At 38.9% G+C, this 27,363-nt stretch overlaps 1 protein-coding gene across 3 annotated transcripts in view; it reads right to left on the reverse strand.

Moving 5' to 3' along the window:
* RASSF8 (Ras association domain family member 8) overlaps positions 1-27,363 on the reverse strand; it is a 91,021-nt gene that overhangs the window by 40,196 nt on the left and 23,462 nt on the right. For 2 of the 3 annotated variants that reach the window (XM_027450014.3, XM_027450013.3), the window contains one exon: positions 5,604-5,702. The exons of the other annotated variant lie outside the window; for it this stretch is intronic. The gene's annotated coding sequence lies outside the window, so the exon portion shown is untranslated. The remainder of the gene's footprint in view (positions 1-5,603; positions 5,703-27,363) is intronic. 3 annotated transcript variants of the gene reach the window in all.

Here is a 27,363-nt window from a genome sequence, read left to right on the forward strand (position 1 = left end):
CTACTTCAGATCAAGTAATTATGCTAAAACTGCATAGTATTCCTTAATGAACTACTGAAAGTTCACGAGTACATTTATCACTCCTTTGCCAACATCCTGGTTTAAGGCATCTTTATCTGGGAAAACAAGGATGAGGATCTCCCATGCCCCAAGAAATGGTGCTAATCATCAGGCTACAAGATAGAGGAAAACAGTTCCAGATACCCTCTCACTTCGTGCGCACAACTAAGGGTCTGACTGCTACAGGGACTTGAACCCCAGGAATCTCTCAAAGAAACAGTCAAATAAAGAAGCAAGCTGTCGCAATGTACCAAACTGAGGAGATTCAGGTTAGAAAAACCTGTAGGCTGGCTGTGGCAGAAATGTCGATTCAAATGCCTTCTGGTAAGGGAGAGGCTTGAACCTTATTTAGAAGTGTGCTGATTTATTAGAGTATAATGCAATGACTTCTGGCAGTCTAACCCTTCACTTCACCTTCCTTGCTAATAATCCAAATTGATTGGAAAGCCTGGGGATCAAACAAAAAGTTGAAAAGTTAGGTTTTGTTCACAAAAGTAGTAAAGGGAAAAAACAAAACACTAATTTTTTTCCTCATTTCAGAAAGAACTTTGCTGTTGAACTGGAAAAGAACACTCTGGCAATAATTCCTCCCCAGCACCAAGCCCTGTACAACCACGGAATATTTGCTTTTAGAAGAAACCTGGAATCTTAAATTTTTGTTTGAAAGCACACAGGCTTTTAGTTTGTGTATGTTAGTTATAGAATTCAAAGAGATGCTTTGTCCAAATATAATAATCCTGTTACAAATGACAGGTGTCAGATTTGATCAGCTCTGTGACAAGATGTATGGTTCTACAGCTTCCTGAAGAAGCTTTAAGACATCAATTAGAAATCTTTTCAGACTTTTGAAAGGTTATATAAATAGAATTTAAAATTAAAAACACAAAGCTAGATTTACAAGTGGAGTGAAAAACGTATCCATGCTTCTCTCCCTATCAAGTGATGAATTATCTGTTTAACTTGAAGATTTAAGAAGAAGATTTTAACTTGAAGATTGAGATTTGTGCAGATTTGATTAATGGGATGGACTCCATTCGACTGCTATTTTTTTCTTCTTCATGATATCAATTTACTAAACCCTTTACACACCTAAATTCAAAGGTAAACTTGGTTTCCTTAAAGCCTAGAAAGCCTAGGATTTTTAAACTTTCTGAAGCTATCTTTTGTAGGAAGCAATATGCAGAATTGTTGATTGTTAATGGAAAAGAAGAAAGAAGATTATATCCGACTGACATACCTCCAAAAGTAACATTTCTTTCTTGCCAGAAAAAATGACTAATGTGCATTGGAATTAGTGCAAAAATTAATAGTATGTTTGCATTTACCATCTGGGAAAACTACATTTTCAGTAATTTCTGTGCAGACATCAAGTGGAAAAACTGTTGGTAGCTCAAAGTTGTAAAGAGTAATACGCACATAGTTTTCCTCGTAAAACGCACATAGTTTTCCTCTCAAATGTTTAGTGACCACTTACCATAAAAAGCTGATCACGAGGCCCCTCTATGTCTTCTTACTACAAAGGAAACAGCATTGCAGAAGACCCTAATGACCGATATACATGTATCAATGAAAATCAAATGATGTTCTCAAAAAGGTTAGCCAGGCTAACTTAATAAAATTTAAAGTCAGAATCCACAAGAAATGCATGATCCCATTTCTTTTCATTGTTCTATAGAAAAAGCCTAACCAGCAAGCACAGCAGTGAGAGGCAAGCACCGCCAAAGCTCACTTAATTCATGAATAGAAAGATGAAATGGTTTGCCTGCACCACCAAGAGCTTGGGTTTAGCATCCCATGTCCCATATAGCAAAGAAGGAATCAAACATTTCTGAAGTATAAAAGGTAGGCTTTCCTGTCTCTACATGTACATGTATGTGGCATTTCCACACACCCCCCACCCTCATCATTTATTATCAATACTTCTGTCCTTGTTTCCAGACATACTCTCTCCACTTACATTCTATTTCCAGTCTGCCCAAGGTTGGCAAGAAAATAACGAGCCCCAATTCTGACAATATTGAGAAAAAATATATTTAATATAAGACTAGTGCATTTCCTCAGAAAGAGTCATAACATTCAACCCGAAATGCATTCAAGAGGCTTGAAGTACAGGTGTTACAAATGTTTTGGTCTTTTCTCCCACATGCCTGGTGACAGGATGAGGGGAAATGGGCTAAAGTTGTGCCAGGGGAGGTTTAGGTTGGATATTAGGAAGAACGTCTTTACTGAAAGGGTTGTTAGGCACTGGAATGGGCTGCCCAGGGAAGTGGTTGAGTCACCATCCCTGGAGGTCTTTAAAATATATTTAGATGTAGAGCTTAGTGATATGGTTTAGTGAAGGACTGGTTAGTGTTAGGTGATCTTGGAGGTCTCTTCTAACCTTGATGATTCTGTGATTGCGTAAATCTGGACACAAGATCTGAGTTTTACATTACAACAAATTTACATAGGACAAGAAGTGGAAAGAAAATAAAGTCACCCTTTAACAAGAAAGCAAGAAGTTACACATAATATAAGTGTGAGAAAGTAAGGAAAAGGAAGGAAATAAATGCACGCACCACAGCTATGCTATCTCACCAGTCTCAACAAGCACAAGGTCATTAAAAAGCTGTTAAACAGATAGCAAGGGAACAAGAGGTACATTGTGTGGTATTCAACTCTGGAGTGGCAGGGGAATAGAGACAGAAGAGATGAAAAGCATTTTTTATAATCCAAAGAATGCAGCAAAATTCAAGGATCCCAGTGATAACATTGTCAAAGCAATCTCATTTATTTTTCCCTGTACTGACTCCATCCAAAGACAGCATGAGAGGTGTATGCACAATAAGTTGAAACACACAAGAGAAGCGATGAAAATGAGATGTGACATTTCCTTTAAGATTATTTGTCACCTTAACAAGAACTTCCTGGAATGTTAGAGAAGAAGCTCTCCCTGAACCAGAGCTCCTTTTAGACAGCATCTGGGAAGTTGTCCCACCTCTTCATTTCTTTCAGTAGATACTAGTAGCAGAGATGGGAGCAGAGGAGGAAAAATTGCCAAACAGATCCATGAAAGAGGTATTTTCTGATTCATGACTCAGTGCACTCAGATGAAAACAAAATTCCACCCTGATTACATGGCAGGAAGATAGATCTGGAGGGGACCACACCCAGCATTTTTGAGTCCAGCCAGCAGACGTATGTCTTAGCTCAGGAGGGTTAGACATCTGCTTCATGTGCTTCTGCACAATGCAAGCCACAAAACACTCAGCAGTTGCTCACATCTGAAGGATACAAGTGAAGTTTGAATTCTCATTCAAACACAAATGTCTTTATTGTTTATTAAGCACAAGAAAGAGGCTTCTGACATGATATACATGAAGAAAAAATAGTGTCATGGTAGTGTCCCTTTGGAGGAACATCGACCAAGGACTCTGCAGCACTGACTGATGCTATTGTGGCAATGACAGACCTTGACCCAGCAAGCTAGAATACAACTACTGTATTGGAAATTAAAAATTTCAAACCATAAGGGGAACTATAAGTCATGGTAAATGCCTAGAGAAGAACAAAAGGCTGCGAGAATGCTTTATAGTTCTCCTGGATGCCCCATTGGCTTCCAGGTGGTCCCAGCTCCAGGACTTTCAAGTGTGACTTGTATTTATTAGCGTCAACTGGATTTATCTTCTGCTATTCAGCCTCCATGGCTTTGTGGCAAGGAATTACACAGGGCTACCTGCTTTGTGTTTGTTCTTAGCTAGGTTCTTATTAGCTGCTTCATAGGATGCCTGCTTGTTCTTGTGCTGCAAGGGTGAATAAAGTAAGTCCCATTTGCCTTAGTCTCATTCACAGCTTGTAGGCTTCCTTCCTATTCCCTTGCATTAAGCTGTCTTTTTTTTGGACTGAAAAATCCTAGCTTGCTAAAATTGCTCACATCTTTCATCATCTTTACCATTCTCCCCTAAACATTATCCCATTCTTTTATGCTCTGAGATGAGGGAACCAGACTGCAGACTATCCAAATTGTGTGAAATACAGAATTTTATAAGGGTACAATGTTACTTTTTGATTTTTTAATGTTACATAGTAATGTAACTCATAATGTTACATTTGATATTTTGACACTGAAAAAAGTGTGTTTTTTTATAAGTACAAAAATCTATTTGACTCCATGATTTCAGCAGAAAAGTGTTTTAATAAACCACATACTAGCAACTGTCCCTTTGTCTGAAGTCACAAAAATAATAAACTATACTAGTAATCCTTATAAGGAAAAAGTTATTTATTCAAAAGTGAAGGCGCATAAGTAAGCCTCCCCTTGTGAAGATGGGCAAGCACCATCTTGATGAATATTTTGCAGGCACATACCTCCTGTTCTGGTCAATAAAACCATTTAAAAGAGCATAGTTTGCACAGCTCGTTTCAAAGTGACAAATAAAGGAGTGACAGTAGTCACTTGGCATCTAGCCACAGACTTGCTCCACTGAAAGGAATTTACTCAATAATACTCACAACAAATGCAGATATATATTTAACTCTGTTCCGTTCAGACTGCAGAACACATTACAAGAATGCATTTCCCCTGCTTGCTTCACCAACTTAATTTACACCATAGAATAGAGGACTAGAAACTAAAAGCAATATGAAGAATAATACCAATGCATTCTGACAGTATGTATTTGTATAGCATGTAAATCAAAGTTCTGATATTTCTACTATATCAAGAATTAATCACATTGTCAGGAAAATCATTATCTTCTACCGCTTTCTTTTCCTGACATCTCTTCTAGATTTTGGGGAATCTCGGAGTTGCCAAGTTGAGAATGTCTCCACTGTATCCAGCATTATGTTTTAAAAACATACACTTGGATTAAGAATGTGAAACAGTTGGAATGCAGGACTGGGCAAAGGGTTGTTTTACAGAGTCATAGTACTTTACTTCTCCTGTAGAACTTTTATTTGAACAACGATAAAAATGTGCCCTCACCAGATGAAGTAAAGATTCCACAGAGTGGAGAACTCTATCAATCTAGGAGGAATTGGGGCCCTCTGTTCAGAGCACATCCATAGCAAAAAGAGGCAGCTGCAACCTGCAATTCCAAAACCTACACACAGCCAACAGCTGACTACAAGTCACCAGCCAGCTGTTGCTGGCAGAGAGAGCTGCTGCACAAGGTCTGACAGTGAGAGAAGCCAGCAACAAAGGAGTCTCCTCTCATTTAGGTCACACTCTCCAACAGCAGGTTAGCCTTGGGTCTCCTTCTTATACAGCTAGAAGGAATGTATGCATTGGGATCACATCATCATATGAGAGGCAAAATCGACAGGACCACGAAAGGCATGCTCCAGAACACAACCTTTTTGAGAAAGCAAACGTTTCACAGAACAGGAGCTGAGAACTTGCTCAGATTGCTAAACTTAGGAAGAAAGTGGGAAGTGATGTCTGTATACACATGACACTTAGTAAATTCTTTAAACTCTAGGGTTCTTGGTATGCTTTATGTACAAGTACTTTCAAGAGGGAGGAGTAAAACTTATGTCTGAAATTTGTCACAACTTTTTACCTGCAGATGAAGATAGACGGGAATGTCTGATTATGCAGCGGGCTTAGTGTAGTCTGCTACTCCGGGCCTAAGAGCCAACTCTACTGACAAGGCCAGTTGCTGGGGGAAAATAAAAAAGAAACATTGTCATAAATTAGAAAAATGATTCACTCTTGTCACTTTTTTTCCCACTTTTTTTGTCACTCTTTTTTTCACTCTTTCACTCTATTGAGAGTGAAATCATATTTCCCCCTCCCTTTATCCTCCTCTTCCCTTTAATGCTTTGGAAAACCAGCACCTGTAGACATACAAGAAATAGGCATGAAACATATAGAAATATAATAGCCACCTACATGCAAGCAGAATTTCATTTTTCAAATAGTTCAAAAGAAATGCAGAATACTTCACTTAATTTGCTATATCTTATACCAGGTGACACCTTCCTGCTATAAATAACTAAAAGTGGTAAACAGCATTTCATCAGCTTTCCAGAACATTATGAAATACTAAGCACTGCACTAGGTAGTCACGAGCATCTGCCACTGCTAAGTTGTAAATATAGGAGATTGTGAAATAATCTTCTTTTCTAATTTTCTTTTTAAGGAAAATAATCCTCAAACTGGAGGTCTTCCAGATGCTAAAACCTCCAAGTGCTTTAGATATACCCTGACTGCATACCCTGACTCCCTTGTAGTAGTAAATCACAGACAATGAATACATAAAGAGTCAAACAAACTAGGCAAAGGGTAACTAATCCCAAACAGCTGACTAAAACTAATATTAATCAGCTTGGAAGGGATCCTTACTACAATGATGCTTAATAGCATCATTGTGGCAGACCTACAAACATTGCCTAATACTATGTCATAGCAAGGAGAACATGTGAGAAGTGTTTATTTTTAGACCTTCGTCAAAGGCTTTCTGAATAATCACAGAATCACAGAATTTCTAGGTTGGAAGAGACCTCAAGATCATCGAGTGCAACCTCTAACCTAACACGAACAGTCCCCACTAAACCATATCCCTAAGCTCTACATCTAAACGTCTTTTGAAGACTTCCAGGGATGGTGACTCCACCACCTCCCTGGGCAGCCTGTTCCAATGCCTCACAACCCTTTCAGTAAAGAAGCTCTTCCTAACATCTAACCTAAAACTCCCCTGGCGCAACTTTAGCCCATTCCCCCTCGTCCTGTCACCAGGCACGTGGGAGAACAGGCCAACCCCCACCTCTCTACAGCCTCCTTTAAGGTATCTGTAGAGAGCGATAAGGTCGCCCCTGAGCCTCCTCTTCTCCAGGCTGAACAAGCCCAGCTCCCTCAGCCGCTCCTCGTAGGACTTGTTCTCCAGGCCCCTCACCAGCTTCGTCGCCCTTCTTTGGACCCGCTCAAGCACCTCGATGTCCTTCTTGTAGCGAGGGGCCCAAAACTGAACACAGTACTCGAGGTGCGGCCTCACCAGAGCCGAGTACAGGGGGACGATCACCTCCCTAGCCCTGCTGGTCACACTGTTTCTGATACAAGCCAGGATGCCGTTGGCCTTCTTGGCCACCTGAGCACACTGCTGGCTCATATTCAGCCGACTGTCCACCATCACTCCCAGGTCCTTCTCTGCCTGGCAGCTCTCCAACCATTCCTCTCCCAGCCTGTAGCTCTGCTTGGGTTTATTGCGCCCCAGGTGCAGGACCCGGCACTTGGCCTTGCTAAACTTCATGCAGTTGACCTCAGCCCATCGGTGCAGCCTATCCAGATCCTCCTGCAGAGCCTTCCTACCCTCGAGCAGATCGACACACACACCTAACTTGGTGTCATCTGCAAACTTACTGAGGGTGCACTCAGTGCCGTCATCCAGATCATTGATGAAGATGTTAAAGAGGACCGGCCCCAGCACCGAGCCCTGGGGGACGCCACTAGTGACTGGCCTCCAACTGGGCTTGACTCCATTTACCACAACTCTTTGGGCCCGGCTATCCAGCCAGTTTCTAACCCAACGAAGCGTGCGCCAGTCCAAGCCAAGAGCAGCCAGTTTCTTGAGGAGAATGCTGTGGGAGACGGTGTCAAAAGCCTTGCTGAAGTCAAGGTAGACCACATCCACAGCCTTTCCCTCGTCCACCCAGTGCGTCACTTTGTCATAGAAGGAGATCAGGTTCGTCAAGCAGGATCTGCCTTCCATAAACCCATGCTGACTGGGCCTGATCGCCTGCTTGCCCTTCAAGTGCCGCATGATGACTCCCAAGAGGATCTGCTCCATGAGCTTCCCTGGTACTGAGGTCAAACTGACAGGCCTCTGGTTCCCCGGGTCAGCCCTACGGCCCTTCTTGTAGATGGGCGTCACGTTCGCTAGCCGCCAGTCAGCTGGGACCTCCCCCGATAGCCAGGACTGCTGATAAATGATGGATAGGGGCTTGGCCAGCTCCTCTGCCAGTTCTCTCAGTACCCTTGGGTGGATCCCATCCGGCCCCATCGACTTGTGCACATCCAAGTGCCGTAGCAGGTCACCAACCAGTTCTTCGTGGATGGTGAGGGCCACATCCTGCTCCCCATCCCCTTCCACCAGCTCAGGGTACTGGGTATCCAGAGAACAACCGGTATTGACGCTGAAGACTGAGGCAAAGAAGGCATTGAGCACCTCTGCCTTTTCCTCATCTCTTGTAACTAGGTTTCCCCCCGCATCCAGTAAAGGATGGAGATTCTCCTTTGTCCTCCTTTTTGTGCTGATGTATTTATAAAAGCGTTTTTTGTTATCTTTAACGGCAGTAGCCAGACTGAGCTCCAGATGAGCTTTGGCCTTCCTAATTTTGTCCCTGCACAGCCTCGCTACATCCTTATAGTCCTCCCTAGTGGCCTGCCCACTTTTCCAAAGATTATAAACCCTCTTTTTTTTCCTAAGCTCAAGCTACAGTTCTCTGTTGAGCCAGGCTGGTCTTCTTCCCTGCTGGCTCATCTTTGGGCACATGGGAACAGAACGCTCCTGCGCCATTAGGATTTGCCTCTTGAAGAGCGCCCTTCAACTTCAAGAGCTAATACTTCAACTGAATATATCTGTTATGCTGAACACCAAATGGGAACTTCACTTTGACAGCAATGTAAAAGAACAGCTCCAAAGCAGTAAAACTTCCTCTAGTCTTTTAGTCTCTCCTCTTCTGCTGGCATCACTGAATTTTGTCAAGGCAAACTGTTTTCTCTCTAATACCTGCCAGGGCTATATGTTAAGACTCAATAAGCAGCAACTCCAGTGTAAACATGTTTTCTGGCCACTTATGACAAGAAAAATCTCAAAGATCTAGAAAGGAAAGACTGACATGTTGTAAAATGCTAGACCACAATTGTTATGCACTGAAGCCTTATGAGAGTAGCTACTTTTAACATTATGGCCAAAAATTTCAGAATAGGATGTTCAGGATCTCCAGAGACTTAAGGCACGTATACAGTTATTTTCACCACCACAGCATGAACACTTATCTTTCAGTCACAAAGCAATACTCATTAAATTCTGAATCACCACAACATGTTTTTGTCAAGTGATGTTTTGGCTTTACAGACTGTGGATTCACTAACAATTATTAATGGTTCACATAGTTTTTTTTAAATTCTTACTCAGCAGAGAGGCTGTGCTTTCACACAAGGAAGAGCACGTTAAACATCCTTAACACAGTTACTAGCAGTTACATTATGGAATATTGCTTTGGATTTTCTATTCAGTTTTTTTCACCAAGTAGTCAAAACAAGAGTAAAACAGTCACAGGTAATACTGGACATTCATCTCACCCATATCAGGTTAAATCATTAGTGTCTGAGCCTCTGTTACTTATCAAACTCCACGCAGATGTTGTGTTAGGAAAATAAACCCAGCTGTAGGACACAGACTGCGACTCAGCAAATCAAGAGACATATGCTGGAATTTTGTCAGTGGAAGAGAGCAGAAAGGAGAGAATAGTGTGGGAAGGAAATAAATAGCACCACATCCCAAAAAGAGACCTCAACTTCAAGATGATATAGTTATCTTCACCAATCTCAAACTGATCGACTGCCGAGATACCAGAAGAACAAACTTTGTTCCTTGCAAAGTACTCCGGCATACTTAACGTAAAAGGAAAAGGACAGTGAATTTTTACCCTGAGTCGCTGTGATCCAGAAGCAGGGTCCAATACTTCCACTCAGAGATGTATTATCTTTAGCTCCATTGAAGCACTAAAGCTCTTAGACCACTTTATAAACTGAGTGGGAAGGAATAAGAGCCACATTCTGTCCTTATAGACCCCTATTAAATCAGATTCTCAACATCAGCCACTTCCTCTTTGTTTTCCTCAAGCCATATGGCTTTCTGACAAAATCTGTACAAACAATAAATCCATTAATCAAGCTACTGTTGGAGGAAAAGACTTTCTTCCCTTCATCAATCCAGACATTTTAGTGGAGATGTTTTATGTATTTTGGTTTGAAAAAAAGGGGGTCTACTTAAGTTCCAAGAAAAATACTAGAGTTTTCTTTGTTTTCACACTGCAGCCTTGTAGATTGGAGACTTAACTCCAGTTCTTACTTCTAGGAGATCCTGATTCATTAAAAATGCAGAAAAACACAGAAAGAGAGACGTCACGCACACCAATAAAAAAAGGGTCCAGCCTCATTGATTCTAATAGTAGTGATCCAATATAAATTGCTGCCAGGGCTCCCTAACACGCTGGGTCAGGAAGCAATTTATTTCTTTAAAGTTAACATAAATAGGTATGATGAGAGGCATTAAAAGTCATTTTTATTCCTACAAGGTACTAAGAAGATGTATATACATGCAAATACTAGTAGACCAACAAGCAGTTGACAGGAGTATCTTTTGATAAGAGATGCCACAGTTTAGGACTTCACGAGTGGCCAGATTTCTTAGCAATGTGAACCATGATGACCAATTTCAACAGGCTGTTGGGTGTCTCTAAGTTGGTAAATCATATGGGTGATCATGTGCGGTGTCAAGAGTTGGACTTGATGATCCTTAAGGGTCCCTTCCAACTCAGGATATTCTATGATTCTATGTTATTCTCAGATCAGGACGAAACAGGCACTGCACATGCAAGGAACTCAGTGATAAGAAGGCAGCATAAAAAGAGTAAGATTTCTAGCTCTTGTAGAAGGGGAGAAGAGAGTTTAAAAAAAAAAAAAAAAGAAGGCTCTTTGCTTTACCATAATGAAGCAAGTTCAGACTTGAGACTCTGCTCAGGTTTGAGAATGAGGAGTATGCCAGCCTCAAGCTGCTGCAGGGTGAAATTCTGTTCATAAATACATAGTTACGCTGTTGGGCGGGTACGTAAGGTAAAAATATGGTAAAAACATTCCCTTTCTACCTCTTAATCAATAAGCTCAAAGAAGATAAGAGGCTGAGAATTCAAAAGCACAGAAAAGATGATAGATGAAAGACCTAAATTTCTTTGCTTGCAATGGTTTCTAAACAGACCATTTCTTGCATTCTCAGATGTCACTGAGACACACGTGGAGTCTGTTACCCTTGTCTACCCCAAGCAACTATTTGCATCACACCTTGCAGCCTACCCAGCTGAGAGAAAGAGGTTTTGTAGTGATGATGGAAGAAGTGAGAATAAAACAATAATTAATTCATCAACTGAATATATGACCGCATTACCAAAAAAGCGGCAACTGCAAACTGAAGAAAGGTTGACATGTTGGTCACCTCTTCAGAGAATATGAAATTGTAGAATGCCTGTTCCAAGGATCTGTTTCCCACTGAAATTCTTCCAAAACTTCCTGGACTAAACTTTTATTACACAGCAGTCTGCAGTGTGGAAAGAGGATTGGTAAGAAAAAGAAATTACTTTCAAATGCAGGTGATTTCTTTCAGTCACACATTTCTAAAGCAACCATGAAACATCCACTCATGTGAAAGGAAAATAGAATTGGCAGATAACAATCCTTTCTGACCTTAAAACTTTTTTCTTTTTCTCCCAACACGTGTTCTACAGTTTCAGTCATTGTTCAGTAAACTATGTCCCAACTCACGTGAACCCAAGTAATCCCGTTGAAAGGAAGCTCAGGAGAAACAAGAAGCAGTTTATGACAGTGAAAGAAACCTTATGGAGAAGTGACATTAAAAAAAGGAACCAAGTTCGCTTTTCAAAAGTCTTTTTTGTTTAAATATAGGAAAGCAGCACCCTTGACTACAACAGGAAATCTTTAAAATGAACATCTTTTCTGTCTTTGTTGAAGCTGAGCAACAATTAGCCCTAGAGGAAAAATATATGGAAATAGGAATCTCAAACCTGAGTCATTACTGGCAAGGAGACATCTGTAGTTTTAACAAGGTCAGAACATTCTGGTCAGTTCTAAGGATAATTGGAGAATCATAATATTAACATGTGTTTTTATCAAGGTAATGACAATTCTGAAAGACCACTGACATTGCATGGAACCTACAACTATGAATTACTAACCAGAAGGTCACAATCTAAGAAGATGCACCACCATATAGAAGTACAGCTGGATTGTTAAATGCCTTGAAGTAGTGGTGAAAGGTACATTTATTTTGCACAGAGCAGTGAGGAAGACAGGGTGCTGCAAGCTATGGAGGCCTTATACCACATCTGGGTCGTATGGTCCCAATTATCTTCTCAGCACTGTTAATCAAAACTTATCCTACAGCAGCTATATAATGACCTATGTTAAAACTAAACCTGGGATTACTGTTTGGCTCCTAGCAAGAAAAAAAACTTCCCTGCCACAATCAGATAGCACAGCGGCATCTTCACTTGAAGTCTCACTTAAAGCATGTGGTATGAAGGTCTACAGATGCAAGACTATGTCTTCGTAACAAATGGTAAAATGGAATAAATGAAAGGTTGAAAAGAAAGTTTAGGGATATACCAGTTGAGAAAAACGTAATTCTGCCTCCTGCTAACTCGCTATTCTGTCATGTCTTACTGTATCAATAAATAGCATATGCTTCTGAAGTAATAACACCTATATGAACCTACTTTGGCTACTGCTCTTTCCTATTGGAAGAAGGCAAATCCAAACTGGAAGCAAGGCGCATTACACGAATATAAGCAACATCAACCTATTGAAGTCTTTACTGTACTTAGACCATGAAAGGTTGCAGGTCACAGCAGAAGTCACACAACTTTATTCATGCCTCTGCCCCAGAGGGCCCTAATGCCTCAAACTGAACTGACAGGGGACCCAACCAACCCTTGACTCCACACCATTCAGTCCCATGCCTGTTTGTGTCTAACTTGCCTTATGGCACTCATCTCACAAATCCTGCTCACATTACCACTAGCCTGTGGTCACATCCGAGTGAGCAGCCTATCTGGGATTCCCAGCTAGCTGTGGTTGTTGTTGTTGCATTAAATAGATCAGTAAATCCTGTGTTAACAGGAGCAACATTATTAACTTCCCTTTCTACATTAGTCAAAAAAGAAATCACCTTTGTTACTACTAGTTTGCTCAGGAAAATAAAAGGTGATAACCTCTTTATATCCAATTGTAAATTACTCCCTCTTCACAAATTTTGCATCCTGGTTCTTAACGCTCTCCTGAAATGCTGAAAAGTGTTATGAAGGTGTGCTGGTCTATAAACAAAAGAGTTAAATAAAAATAAGCAGATAACTTTTTAAATCATTTTTTACCATGATCTTAAGAGTTCTGCTTGTCAGTTTTCTCCTTGTCTGTGAAGGCCATTTGCTTTCTGTACTTCTCCAGAAGCAAAAAGCTTGAATTCATTTAATACAGATTTAAGCTTTCAGAGAACCAGTTGTTGAGAAAAGCGTAAAAAAAAATCCACCTCGTGATTATTTTTTTTTAAATACTTCCAAGAGAACTCACAATACATAAACTATGATGACATTGTCATATAAAAGAGAGTACGTATAGGTGGGGGACCCTCTTCTCTTGCTCCCAACTAGTAGCATTGCACTTGAAAACACCCAGCATTAAAGCTCACTGAACCAATTAACCAAAGATTAAAAGGGCATGCTGATAAAACAGAGAGCCACCAAAACACATACACAGCCTGTGCATGTACTACCTCATGAGTCCCTGATCTCCTCATGCATTCTGTGAAACTCAGTTTGGAAGAATACCAGAACAATAGCAGAAAATAGTAATTCTTTTACTTGCCATAATGTTTTGTTTGTTTGTTTTCTTAAGACCGTATGTATTGCAATTGTATTGCATTACACTTGCTGATAGGAGGCATGCTTTTGTTTATTTCCTTCTGGAGTTTCAGAAGCATGAAGGTTGCTGCAGACTTCTGATCAGACACCTCTGCTAGAAAACACTGCCCAACTACACCACTGAAGGTAGACACATCCAGCCTCACTTGACCAGGCAATTGTCCAACACAACCAGTAGAGAAGGTGTGAAGTCACAGAGGAAAACTTACTTTGTTGTTGAAAACTATTTTACCTAGTCTTGCAGCTCATGATCAGTCAAAATCTTCCCTGCAGATTTAGAATACTAGAAGTTCCAACTCCTTGTGTGTCTGTTTTTCCATTTGAAACAAACTGTATGATTTCACCCTTGACTATTAATACTTTAAACAGTATCACAAAAACTCGCCATGCCTACATATGACTAAATATTTTGCACTGATTCTCAGAAAAGCATATATGAGAAAGCTTACTTACCAAAAAAAAATAGGCTGAGGCAATACAACTGTGATATTTAACAGAAAATGGGATTGGGTCTGTTTTCACATCCACTGAGTTGTTTAAATTGCAGGTTACTACAAAGTGTGTCAGGTAAGATCATTTGCTATTGATCCTAACAGTTAGAATGAGTGGAAGACATTTTAGAAGAACGATACAAGTAAAAACATGCATGTCAGTAAGATATCACATGGATGTTAGGAAGAGGTTCTTCTCAAAGAGGGTGATCAGGCACTGGAACAGGCTCACAGGGCCCTGAGCCTGCTGGAGTTATGAGAGCATTGTCCAAACACTTCTTGACACAGGGTCTGGTTTTGGGTGGTCCTGTGTAGAACCAGGAGTTGGAGTCCATGATCCTCGTGGATCCCTCACAACTTGGGATAGTCTGCTCCTAACCATACAAATCTCTGAAAAAATGGACAAGTCATACAAGTGTATCAGTATTTAGGAGAAGTAAAAATGGTAGCAAAGTGTAGCACTTGCTTTACTTTCTTTCCTTAAAGGTAAATCTGTTTGACAGTAACTGGACAAAAAATGGAATGGGATTCCATTTGACTTGTGTAAGCGTAGCTAAAGACATACATACATGTAACAGCAGCAAAAAAAATTAAAAACATATTTCTCTTCCTTTGCGACTAAGCATACCTCCCAGCCAGGATTAACTACTCAACAGTGTCAAAGCGGTTGTTTAACGCAGAGCCTGTGATCACAAATATAAAGGCAGAATCCAACATTTCTTTGAGTTCTCTCAAACAGCAGATATTATAATTCTTGAGGAAATTATTCTTCACTTTCCAGGTACAGACAGACAGCAATTTCTATTTGCACACCATAGCAATTTGTAATCAGTTCTGGAGAGCCTGTTTTCTGGAGAGCCTCTTTTGATAGCAGTCAAAAGACTGCTGTCATCTTTGCAAACTAAGGACGTTCTTCTCTCCTTTCATAGGTTGCTTACACAGCATCATTTTGCATGATGATTTGACCTGTTTTTATAAGAGCACTGAAGTAAGATCATCCCAGAATCCACATCAGGAACAGAAAAAGAGTGAAGATACCACTTTTAATTACTGTAAGTTGTTTGTAGATTTAAATTGTTTTGGTTTAAAATTAACAAAAAACAATCAAAGAAATCCAGTTTCACATTAGTTTTGTCTTAGCAGGAACATTACATGTCACTCTGCACTTCTAGCTAACCTTTTTGGTACAAAAAAGGTTGTCATCCAAAACAGTGATTCCCCAGAAGGCTTAAGGGTTAACTTAACTTCCAAATGTAGTTATAATCCACTCTTAACAGCTCTCAGATTCCAGCCTTCCTATAATTGCATAGGAAAAAGCAAAGCACAGAAGTAAAGCTAGTGCTAAGTTGTAGCAAAACTGGCAGGAGATACAGAAACCTTTCTCCTTTTCTAAAGGCCTGCAGAGGTTTATTTTGTGATTTCCATCTTGCATACGGTGCACTGCAGTCTTCTCATTTGATTCAAATGTACATAGTTCCATTAGCACTCTGTGCAGAAAGCCAGCTCTGCACTCAAAAATCGTAGCATTCTCCTACCTCTTCCATTTCTTCCTGTCCCACATGGCTGCCCTCAATTTATAGTGAGTTGGGTCTGGAATCAAATCCAGACTTTGGATTTTCAAAACCTAACTAACAACCCAGCAAAACACACAAGCCAGTGAAACAACAGTGCAAGTTATTTCATACAGCTCACCGCCACTAAGTTGATAAAAAGGGCCTGTGAATACCTCCATGCACATCTACAAAGAAAAGACTACACTCATACAAAAAAAAAAAAAATCCGGTCTTGTAAGACATCAAAAAGTCTGCTATCTCTAGGTTTTGTCTTTTGCAGATAAGGTGAAATTATATTACTGAATGGGCACAGAGGCTTTGTATGTTTTCACCAATACGTTACAGGTCATTATTTCAAAAGTGGTTAAAAAACCTCATTAATTTAGGTTTTATGTTGATGTACAAAAGGAAGTAGAAGACAACATACAACTTTCTTGTCTATGTTGCAACACAAAGTAACTCAGTTTCAGTACAAGAACAATGTAAGTTTGCTAAGCAGCAGTCTTTTTGGGTAACTTGTGCCTTCAAATAGTCAGCATTATAAAATGAACTTCAAACGCCTCTCACTGAAAGTACACAATGGATAATACAGGGTGAAAGTACTGAGGTATGTAACTGTTACTCATTTCACCATTGTAACAAGTCACAGATGGCACCTGCAGAGGAACATGGGTCCTGAAATCTTTCAGATTTGTAGCTTCATTCACAAGCATTTGTCCTTGTTGAAAAGGAATGCACTCCATCAGACCTTTAACGAACCTGTTCACCTGCCTCTCCAAGTATTTGAGAAAATATTAGTGGAATTATAACATTTATTATATATAATAGCAGTAGCTGTTAAAATCAGATCTATTTTTGTTTAGAGCCTTAATTGCTTACTTTATTATGTAGTTAATGATAGCCATATTTTACCTTTTTCTTGCTTTGCAATTAGAGGTGAGTCAGTGGAGGAAGCACAAAGCAGACTTTTTGCTGGTTTTGCTGTACCTCCTCAGCAGGATGTTTAATCAATGCTCTCAAAGCAATCCTTCCAGTGGATTGGATTACATGGGTGTTTGGACCTTGCATGGGTGCAAACGTAAAACAAATGTGGGAGATACAGAAAAATTTCTCTATCACAAGCCATTACCTCCATCTCTAACAGCAGCAAGCAAAGCAATAGCATCTGTCACAGTAAAGAGATTACCTTACTACAAGGTTTTGCAAGTTATTGGACTCCCACAACTCCCAGCTTCAGAAGTAATAACCATCTCCCATTAGACACTGAATGGTAGTGAATTATCATCCAGTAGAACTAGGGCCAACTAAGCACCAGCTACCAAGAAATGCCCAATCAAGAGGCCATTTACACAACGGAAGTCTTTGAAATTTGTTTATTTGCTAGTATAAATGTAAGGGTTTTTTTTGCTTTAACTATTACAAAATTTAACATATCAATGGCAACACAACTGTACATTTAAAAGGACATTAGCAACTACAAAGAAAGCAAAATTTTGTAGTCCAAGACAGCATTAGGTTTACAGATAAGTAAAAAAAAAAAAAAAAAAAAAAAAAGCTCATCTGGGATTTAGTTTCTAGTTGGCAACAACAGAATGACCATGTCTTTAAATCACCTATGATAACGATTGCATCTTAAGACACTCAGGAGAAAAATTGGGTCTAGATGAGAGATCCTATCACAAAAGTGAAGACATCCAATGTACTCGGGACTCGTGAGGAAAACATCAGGCTGCTTACCTCAAAGGTGAAAACATAAATCTGAAGACATTCTGCTTACAGCAGGAGAGAAAGAACCCAACCTTGAAGATATTTTTATGAAGCTAAACAAACTCTGCATGTACGTAGATAGTATTCACTTAAGCAGAAGCTTAAGGTTGATTACAAGTCGCTACATTTTTCCTGGTAAGTATAACATCACCATGAAAAATAAAACCAAACCCAGAAGGTTGATTTAAAAGTCATAGCACCAACTCTTACCATAACCTGAACTGCAGAACCTTCACTCTTACAGGAGGGAAGAAACAGTGACCTAGTCAACCCTTTTACGTCTCAAGCCGCTATGGTTGTTATACACAAATAAATCCACATATAATGAAAATGATAAAAGCATATTTTCTCAAACACTATCCCTACTATTCGGTATTTTAAATCTCTGAAAAAGTTAAAATGGATGATTGATACACTTAGATAAATGTGAGGTGTGAGATGGGAGACAGAGAAGGAATCTTTATGGTGATTGATCAAGCTTACCAGAGCAAGTAAATTAAGAAAGTAAGCATAGAAAGTTACGTTACAATAAAGAAGACAATGGGTTGGTCACAACGTATGTTGCACAGCAAAGTGAAAAATAAACATTAAGCTTAGACTAGCTAGCCTCTCCAAGAACTGGAACAGTGGAAAGAGAGAGAGTCTTTCGTAACTCCAAGGCCTTGTCTATATGAGAACTTGAAGTTAAGAAACATATATTTATTTTTTCCTGATTGACCTATGAAGTCCTCACATTCATTCCAGAATCAGGTCAAAGAAGAAGACATCACCTAGATTCAAACATTTTTCCTTACAGTTGAACAACAGTTTATTTTTGCTTTTGTGAGTGACAGTCATTACTTAAAATGACGTGCTCAACATAAGCTTTCAATCTCCCTTGGAAATTCTTCAAGGTTCAAAAGCAGCATTCAGATCATGTTGCAATTAGCACAACAAGCTGAAAAAGCATCAAGATAAGAAAGCAAACAGCAATGAATCCTACAATGTCTTATGGTGCCTTCACACTTCTTTGGCAACTTCTCTCTTGAATTTAAAGTACTGGCTAGCAAATCCCCCAAATTCCCTTTAGAAAAAAATTCAGCACTGTACCATAACATGAGAGAGGTGTACACATGCACACACACTCAGCTATTGATCTTCTGGAGTTCAAAGCCAAAGAGCTGCAAATACTTCTAAGTCAAGCATGCAGTAAAGATGCACTGCAATGTTAATGCACTAACATGTAAATATCAACACAGAAAGTTTTAATCCTTCACTGTGCTGGGCATCTCCTGGGGGAAGCATGAAGACCCTTAGAGGAAGTGAAAAAAAATCAGTTCCAAACACGTCCCTGTGCATCCCCCAGAATCTGTCGCCATCTGAAGAGCCTCACTAGCTTCGGAGTACTGCTCAGTCACTGCAGACTAGAAGCTAAGTGGCCAAAGATGCTGTCCAAATCTGGTTAATAAACTATTCTCCCCTCCTCTCCAAACCAAAAAAGGCGGTTTTTTTGTTGTTGTTGTTGTTTGTTTTTTAATATATTTTTTAAGGTAATACAAACCTAATTCATCCTCAGCCAGCATACGGCTGGGAGGAATAGATATAAGGGAAAATGAAAATACCTCAAAATTTGGGAATGTTTTCAGTTAACACTGACTCAGATCCCATGCAGATTACATTTATTTATTTATTTTAATCAGTCCTGACCTGTAATTTCCACGATTTTAATAAAAAACTCATTAAGGCCTTAGAATGGATTCCTCCCTGAAGACAAATACAACCCATCTACATACAAAATGTAGGAATTGTCAATGACAAAGCGTACCTATTTTCAGAACCAACATTCTCAAACAATGAAAGTTTTCAAAATGGGAAATATCAAAGTTAAACAGATGAGGCTGAACAGGATGCTTTGATCTCTGAAAATGAAGACAACTTAGAGAATAACACAGTTTGCTTCTAGACACACAACTTGCTTCTAGAAAAAAAATAATAAAATCCTAGCCATTTATAAATACCACCTTGCTCCTACATCCTAACAGTAGTACTATAAGCATACCAGGTGGTCTGGACAAAGAAACAACCAAACTATTTAGTAGCTGTAGTGACCAAAAGTAGCTGTGGTGACCAAACTTCATTACAAGACTGCAGTACGGTGCTGCCACTCTACATATTATTCGAGGAAAAAAGTGTATTTTTCCATTTGTGATTGTATGCAGTTTGTACGATATGTATGATTTATGAAAGGATCTTAAGATACCAGCAAAAACAAATGTAATTACCTGAACAAAAGGGTACTCAAGACCTGAGCCAGGGTTACTCTCCCATGACTGCCAGCTCAGACATTTCATTGTAATACTTATACCAGCTTTTGATCCTGCAGGACTTTGGAAACAGACCACTACTGAAAACATACAACCTCCTTTCTATGCCACACCACCCCCAAACAAAACACATATAGCACTATAAGTGTTTATTGCTTGGGCTCACCTCTACTGAAATTTTGGAGGTCTTCAAATTAGAAAAAAAAAAGTTCTTGCCTGCATGCTGCCTTACAAACTAACCATCCTATTACATCACCAGGTAAACCTCACTGCAAATTGATTTAACTCAGGAGATTCTAACAATGAAGAGGAAGACAGATCTATCAGATGGGAAATATTTGATTTGGCTTTACTATTTTAAATACAGTCAATATCTTTCAATATGTTTACAAGAATTTTTAGCTATTATCAGTAGCGTTAATGGTCAGATTTATCGTTCCACTGTCAGGTCCCACCTGTTACTCAAAACACTCATCACTACCTCTTCATTTTAGAAAGGAGTCTGATAGTGTGCATGCATGGTCACTGCGCCATACGAGACGGTGGTCTTACTATTGAAAGCATTGAGAATTTAACTGAGGTCATAAACTAATTTTTGGTAAAGTTAATTTGCCACTGAGAACAGTAATAGCATTTAAGCCAGCACTGGCTGGCTGAAGCCAACATATTTCAACTATTTCCAGTGTAAAGGTTTCAAGATAAAATGAGGAGGGAGGAGCTGTACCTTAAACACCTACTGCGTACGTGAGACACAAGAAAAGCTGTAGGTCAGACCACATATTCAGCTAACTCAGTATTCCATCTCAGTGTCCAGAATAAGGTTTCCAAATGCATGCAAACACTGTGGCAAGAGTTTAACAGCCTAACCACAAATAGTTTCACTGTGAAAGTGCAACATAGATTATATGAAGGCTGAACAAGATTTCTTCGGACTTTTTCAATTTAAAAGGAAGATTAGAAGGGGTTACAGGCTCACATTCAAAGACTTCACCTAAAGACACCTGAAGATGACTAACCTGCTCTGCAGAGAAATACCAAGCTTAAGCAGGGTAAAGCATTAATGAAGCTTGCCTTATACACACGCACAGACAGATATAAAGTACCTATCACCATATTGATAGACATTTTTTGGAACCACTCTGATGACAGAGTAGATGACTTTAAAAGTTAGTTTACTTTTTAAAAAGCTGAAACAATGTGTGATCTAGTAGTTAATTTCAAACAGAATCCCTAGTGATTCCAACCTTGGCCCTCTGCAAGTATGAGGTCAAATACACTAGCTTAAAACCCAAGCACAGAATTTTATACTAAAGCATTTTAACTTGAATTGAGAATGGGTTAAGAGGCTGCACAAAATTACCACAGCTCAGCAGATGCGGATTAGCTTGTTAAACTACTGCAACTCAGTGTGTCAGTCCTCAGTCTTTCCAGCCTCTTTTGAGGCTGGAAAGCATTGACAGCATTTCCAAAGTAATCCGTAGTTGTCCTGCATCACTGATGTACTATGGTCTAACTAGAAATTGCTTTTACTCCACCTGCACACTTCTTTTTCATCATCATTTACACAGATTACTTGATCACAATGTTTTGCTGTACTTTTACATTCTCTTTGATTTAAAAGTTTATGATCTTCTTTAGCTGTGATGAACAAAGACAGAAGTTTATGCAAAGGTTTTTATATTTCTTCAGACACTGGACATCAGTTGGTCCACTTCATTCTTCCCTTCTGGCTTATAGCAATTCCCAGAGTGACATGAGACAATTCCACCCTCATAAAAGAGACGAGCACAAAGCACTAATTATCCCTTTTATAACATTCACTTCCAAATCAAGCAGGAAGCTCTAATTCCCACAGAGCCTCAATGCCTTTCAACAGGCAACATTTCACATAGTAGGTCCTTAAGGAGATGCCATATAGGCAACCTATATTTCTATTGGGAAGAATGAGTACAGATATCCCCAGAAGGTCTGCCTTTGTTTTTCCTTTATTATGCGCCTTTTGTTGCCCCATCAAATGAAATCTATACTGCTTTCTTTTTAAATAAACATTCTGTGAAAAAACACGGGTACAATTCAACATCAGGTATTATGTTAAGAATGTGCTGACTCATTTGACTTAGTACTAGTGTGGTTAGGGTTTCAAACTATCACAAGCTTTAAAATGCATCTACCCTTTTTAAGATTAATCAAATACTAAGTGGAAATACCACCTTACAGCTAGAAGATGGGCCAGTTTTCAACATACTAATGGCATCTTTTAGAACTGACATTCATACGTCTTTACTAGCTATTGCTGTTATGACTGAAAGATGTCAGAGTTCATGAAACCTCTTTAGCTGAAAAGAAGAAAAACATCAATAGCAATGAAAATTTTATTCAACTCCACAAAAAAACTATCAACCTATAGCTTTTTAAGTAATATAATACAACATGTACACATGATATTCAGCTGCAATGTTTAATAGTACTCTTTACAGACAAAAAGCACAAAAAAAATTGTTCTTTCATCCAATTGATTACAGCTAAGTAAACAACGCTAAGTAAACATTGTGGATTGAAAGGTGGATTTCTGTAATGACACCAACAACATCAGTTAAGACTTCTCTGTATTTCTAATATCAAAGTCCAACTGAAAGTATTGCTAATTAGATAATTTTTTGAGTCATATTCTGCAGACCAGCTACAAGGGTAGCAACACTACTTAATAATCTTGCCTTTCTGAGTAGATGCTCTATGCTAAAGAAAGCATGGATAACACTGGGGGGCAGAAGCACTTTTAAGTTGCCGCCAACATGTATCATTTGATGTAAAAAGACATCTTTTCCTGAAGTTCAACAGTCTAGGTCAGCACTAGCTTCCTTTGCCAAGTTTATTTCAAGAACACTTTATCCAATTGTTTTAGTGTTAGTCCAGATCTGTGAGGTAGGCATGGCTGCAAGAAAGAGGGAGAATGGTAAATGGATTTCAAATAATTCTATACATACTGGATAATCACAGGAAAGCAAGTAATTCTTGGAAAAGAACTAGAAAATTGATTCAATGCAGTCAACTATCAAAACAATGGAAGACCACTGGCTTTCAAACCCATGCTACTGCATTCACTACTTAAAGCACAATCTCTTGCCAGCATTTTGAGGAGCAAGTCTTCCCTTTGTGTAAGTAACAGAATTCTAGAATTGATAGAAACTTTAGTAGATGATACACACCTTTAACAACACAGAACAAAAAACAACTATGCACACACACACAAAAAAAAGAAGAGAAAATATGTAGCATATAGAGAACATGTTACTTCAAAAATTGAGTTACCTCCCCACTCAGCTGCGCTGGTAGCATTTTGCAGAAGGCAAAAACTAGCTTTTTTTCAGCCTAGCATTCAACAGGCAGATGCAAGAGCACGGTGACATCAGACACCACCAATGTCAGCATGGAAGTGACGCACTCCTGGCTAGAGCTGGCAAGTTCGCTGAGCAAAGCATTATACAACCTGAAACAATTCTCCCAGTAACGGGACAAAGGGATGTTTCTGAAGTCTCCTAGGTCTTAAACAAAACAGATGAAGAGCCCAATCCCTGCCACACACTAGGTGCATGCTCATGCCAACCATGCCTTCCCCACTAGAAGGCAAACAGGGCTGCCTGCAGCCAGCCCAGCCAAGAGCACCATGAAACATGGCATTTTTTATTTAAAACAAATTCCAGAGAAGGGATGAAAATTTAAGTCGTTAGGTTCTTTAGAAGAGGTAGTTTAAGTGACAAATATAAGGAGCCACAAAAATTATTTATATTTGATGTGTAACTGTAGAAGAAATATCGAACACCGCTGGCATTGACAGACAACCTTACTATTCACTCTGATTTTTCTCAGATACATTTTAGAAAGGACATTCCTCTTGTGTTTTGTTTTTTTTTTTTTTCATTTAAAAATACAAGTCTTGTTTCTCTACCCCAATCATCTGTCCTTCTTGCAATAAATCCTCTTGAGACTAACTTGATGTAGGAAAACACTTAATTTGCATAGGACATAATTCCCTATATAAGAGTTATTATTAGATTTTGTAAAACATGACCAGGCAACATCAAACAATTATTTCTTTGTTACATAAAATATTTTTAGGCTAACAGACACAAACATTGGCTTGGTCACCTCCAAAATAGCCTTTATAACAGAAAAAAAGAGACGATACTGGTAAGACATTTCACTAAGTTATCATATTCACACAAAAAAACATACATTCTTAATTTCTGATTCTTGAAAACAAATGTAAATCCATTTTTACAGTGAAGTCTCCCATGCTATCATCACTGCAGTGTTCATAAATAACTGTTAATAAATGTATTTTTTTTTGAAATGGACTGAAATCAGAATCAGCATTTCCTTGGCAGTTTGCCATTAACAGATCAACAATTATTTTGATTTTGCACTAGCAGTGCCAGTGCTAGCAAGCTGGTGGCAATCCTGCCAAAAATTATTCTGTTTCAAGCTTGACTTCTGCCCAACATTAATTGAAATTGGTTTAGATCACAGACAAATCACAAGATCACAATAAAACTAACTGCTGTCACTTGACTATAAGAGTATATCAGACATTGGATATCACACAGCTGAACAATTAATTTGTACATCTGCACAAGCTCTCTACAATATTCAATATTGGAGCATGTTATGTCCTAGGAAAGACCTTGATTCACAGCTGCAGGTTTGCCATACATGAAGTCTGAGGTATAGGCAGCCGCCTCACAGGGAAACCTGAGAGATGAGACATATCCACACTCTCATTGCCACTTGCAAATACTTGCTTTCATTCCATTGTTTAGAGTTGGAAGTCAATGCACCAAAATAAAGCAACATATCTGCAAAAGACATCTCTTGAGCATTTTTTTTTATCCAACAAGAAACACAGAAATTAGACTGAAGAGTTCTGAAACTTCCTCATATAATAGAAAATGTATTCTCATTTAAAATTGCAGCAATAATACATACCTTCAAAACCTCCCTGAATAAATAAATAAATAAATTCCAGAACCCTGCAATGTTCTGGAGTAAGTCCTAGAAATTGGAAGATAAAGGAAAGTGCTGCTTTTCTCTTACTCAGAGGTGAATCTGGACCAAACTGGACAACAGAACTGTTTATTGTCACCAAAACACCCCAGTCCTAGTGCCCTCAAGTGTCTGGACAGATCTCCACAGCTGCTGAAAGTGCAAAACAGTTCATTCTTAACTTGGAGCTGCCCTTCACAGACAGCAGACACAGTGAGTCTTCAAGGCTGTACAAATGAGCTGTCTTTGACAAGCACATATATCCCTCCCCATAGTTATTGCATTTTGGAATACCTTCTAGGAAATCTTAAAATGACTTGAAGGAGAAAGAAAATAATGAATAAATTATTAAAGCTAAATGCAAAAAGCTGTGCTGCATGTAGAAATAGAGTACAGTATTCTTCCAAACAAAATGCTGGACATCTTAAAAATAAAGGTGTGACTATTGGTACCTTGTAGCCAAATGGCTTATTGGGTAAGCTGCAAATCAGGAGCACGGCATAGTAAGATGTTTTCAAGGCAATTTTAAATTTTCATTACAGAACCAAGCCCTGATCATCATCATTCATCCATGCTTAAAACCTTATTTTAGTTGTTACTGTATAAAGTGGAGAGAGATTAAACATTTTATTTCCATTTGCAGCAGAAAGAAGTAATCCACACACAATTCAGTTCATTGCTTACATCAGATAGATATCAAATAAGTTCTTCCTTGAAAGTACAGAATCAACATTTGCTGGCCCTCGACCTGCTGCATCATATGAAAACAAATATAGAGAACCCCACAAGGCAAACTGCAATACAGATACAGAAGAGGAACATAAACGGAAGTATAATACTGGGCACATAGGTTGTGCCCAAATCACAATCTTAGCCAATGACATGAATTAAATATATATTGCTCCAAATAAGTCTGGAACTACATATAGAAAAGTGTGTGTTGTCTCCAAGGGATGGGTGGGAATCCATAAATTTATCAAGTATGTTCATAAACCAACCACAATTACTGTTCTAAGAACTTCAGAATTGTTTTCTTATGCATATTAGTGGAAAAGTTGACCAAAAGTTGTTTTCACTTCATGGTTTTATGGTTTGCATATGTCTCAAGCATAAGATTTAAAGCTAAGTCACCAAGACAGAAACAGTTTTTTAATCCAAGGTATGGATAAACTGATGTCACCCTCACCAGTAAAAGGAGTCTGACCTCTTCAGAATGAGTTGGAAGTAGTCCTTTTCTGAAAGAAAATATAACTGCATGTCTGCCGCTACTATACTTGCATATGTTTAAGAGATACTTAAGAGCTTTTTAATTTCACCCACTTGTACTGATAAAATAGCACACTAAGTCCCCACACAAAACAGCATTATAGTCAAGTACAAGCCCCTACCTACATTAAAGGTGGAACAGCTAAATATTTAAGCCCCAGAGCAGCTTGAGAGCTTTCCTTTATATTCGTAGGTGTAACAGTACAAGATTACGGGACAATGATAATTTTTTCTGTGCTTGTCATTCTTGACAAACTCTGATTCTGGGGAAAACAGGTATAATCTTAGTACTAACAAGGTTATATTTTAATGCCATTAAAAGCCATTTGACCAGTACTATGTGCTAGATAATGGATCGGATCACTCTACTTAGTAATTCAATTACAGCTCCTAGACCGTTCTAAAAATAAGTAGCATAATGTAAGTAGTGTGACTACTGGTAAGTAAATTACATCCAAGAATGACGTGAATGAGAATCTTACCTCTTAGATTCTGAATGGAAGAGATAGCTATTTACAGATATAAAGAAGTGACTAATAGCACCAGAAAACTGATTATGTTGCCTAGACATATTACAGGGAGAAAACTTAGGACCTTAGGAAAACTGAGAAAAGTCAAACACAAAAGAACTGAATACTTCAGGATAAAACAAGTGGCTGAATAAGCTCCTCACTCAGATAAGCAGCAACTAATTGCCTGACAGTGCACACACATATACTGGCTTGTCCTATTAAATAACATCCATTACACAGGAAGAGAAGTTACACACAAGTTTTCTCGATGTTTTCAGACTTCAAGATTCGTTTAAATACACACACGATAAAAAACACCTGCAAGAGGGAAGGAATAGTATGTGCGAGACCAACTCTTGAAGTAGCATTTTAAAGAAGATTAGAAGCTCCATTGCTTGGATTACTTAGTGTTTCTACATTTAACTGCAGGTAGTTTGAGAGTATATTCCTCCAGAAAAGATGTACATTATACACGTACCTTCTTAAAATTTGTCTTTAGCTTATAGACTTACTGACTGCTGGAACAGAAAAAAAGCAGTAATTGCTGAATAATTATTTTGTCTCACATTTGAAAAATGTCGACATAGTTCTACTTAATACACACAAACAAGATTTCCTGGCTACACTTAAGTGATACGATTATTCAATTATGGTTACTTTGGGCTTTTCCTTCCCC

Source organism: Anas platyrhynchos, chromosome 1 (assembly GCF_047663525.1).
Source record: "Anas platyrhynchos isolate ZD024472 breed Pekin duck chromosome 1, IASCAAS_PekinDuck_T2T, whole genome shotgun sequence".
Lineage (NCBI taxonomy): Eukaryota > Metazoa > Chordata > Aves > Anseriformes > Anatidae > Anas > Anas platyrhynchos.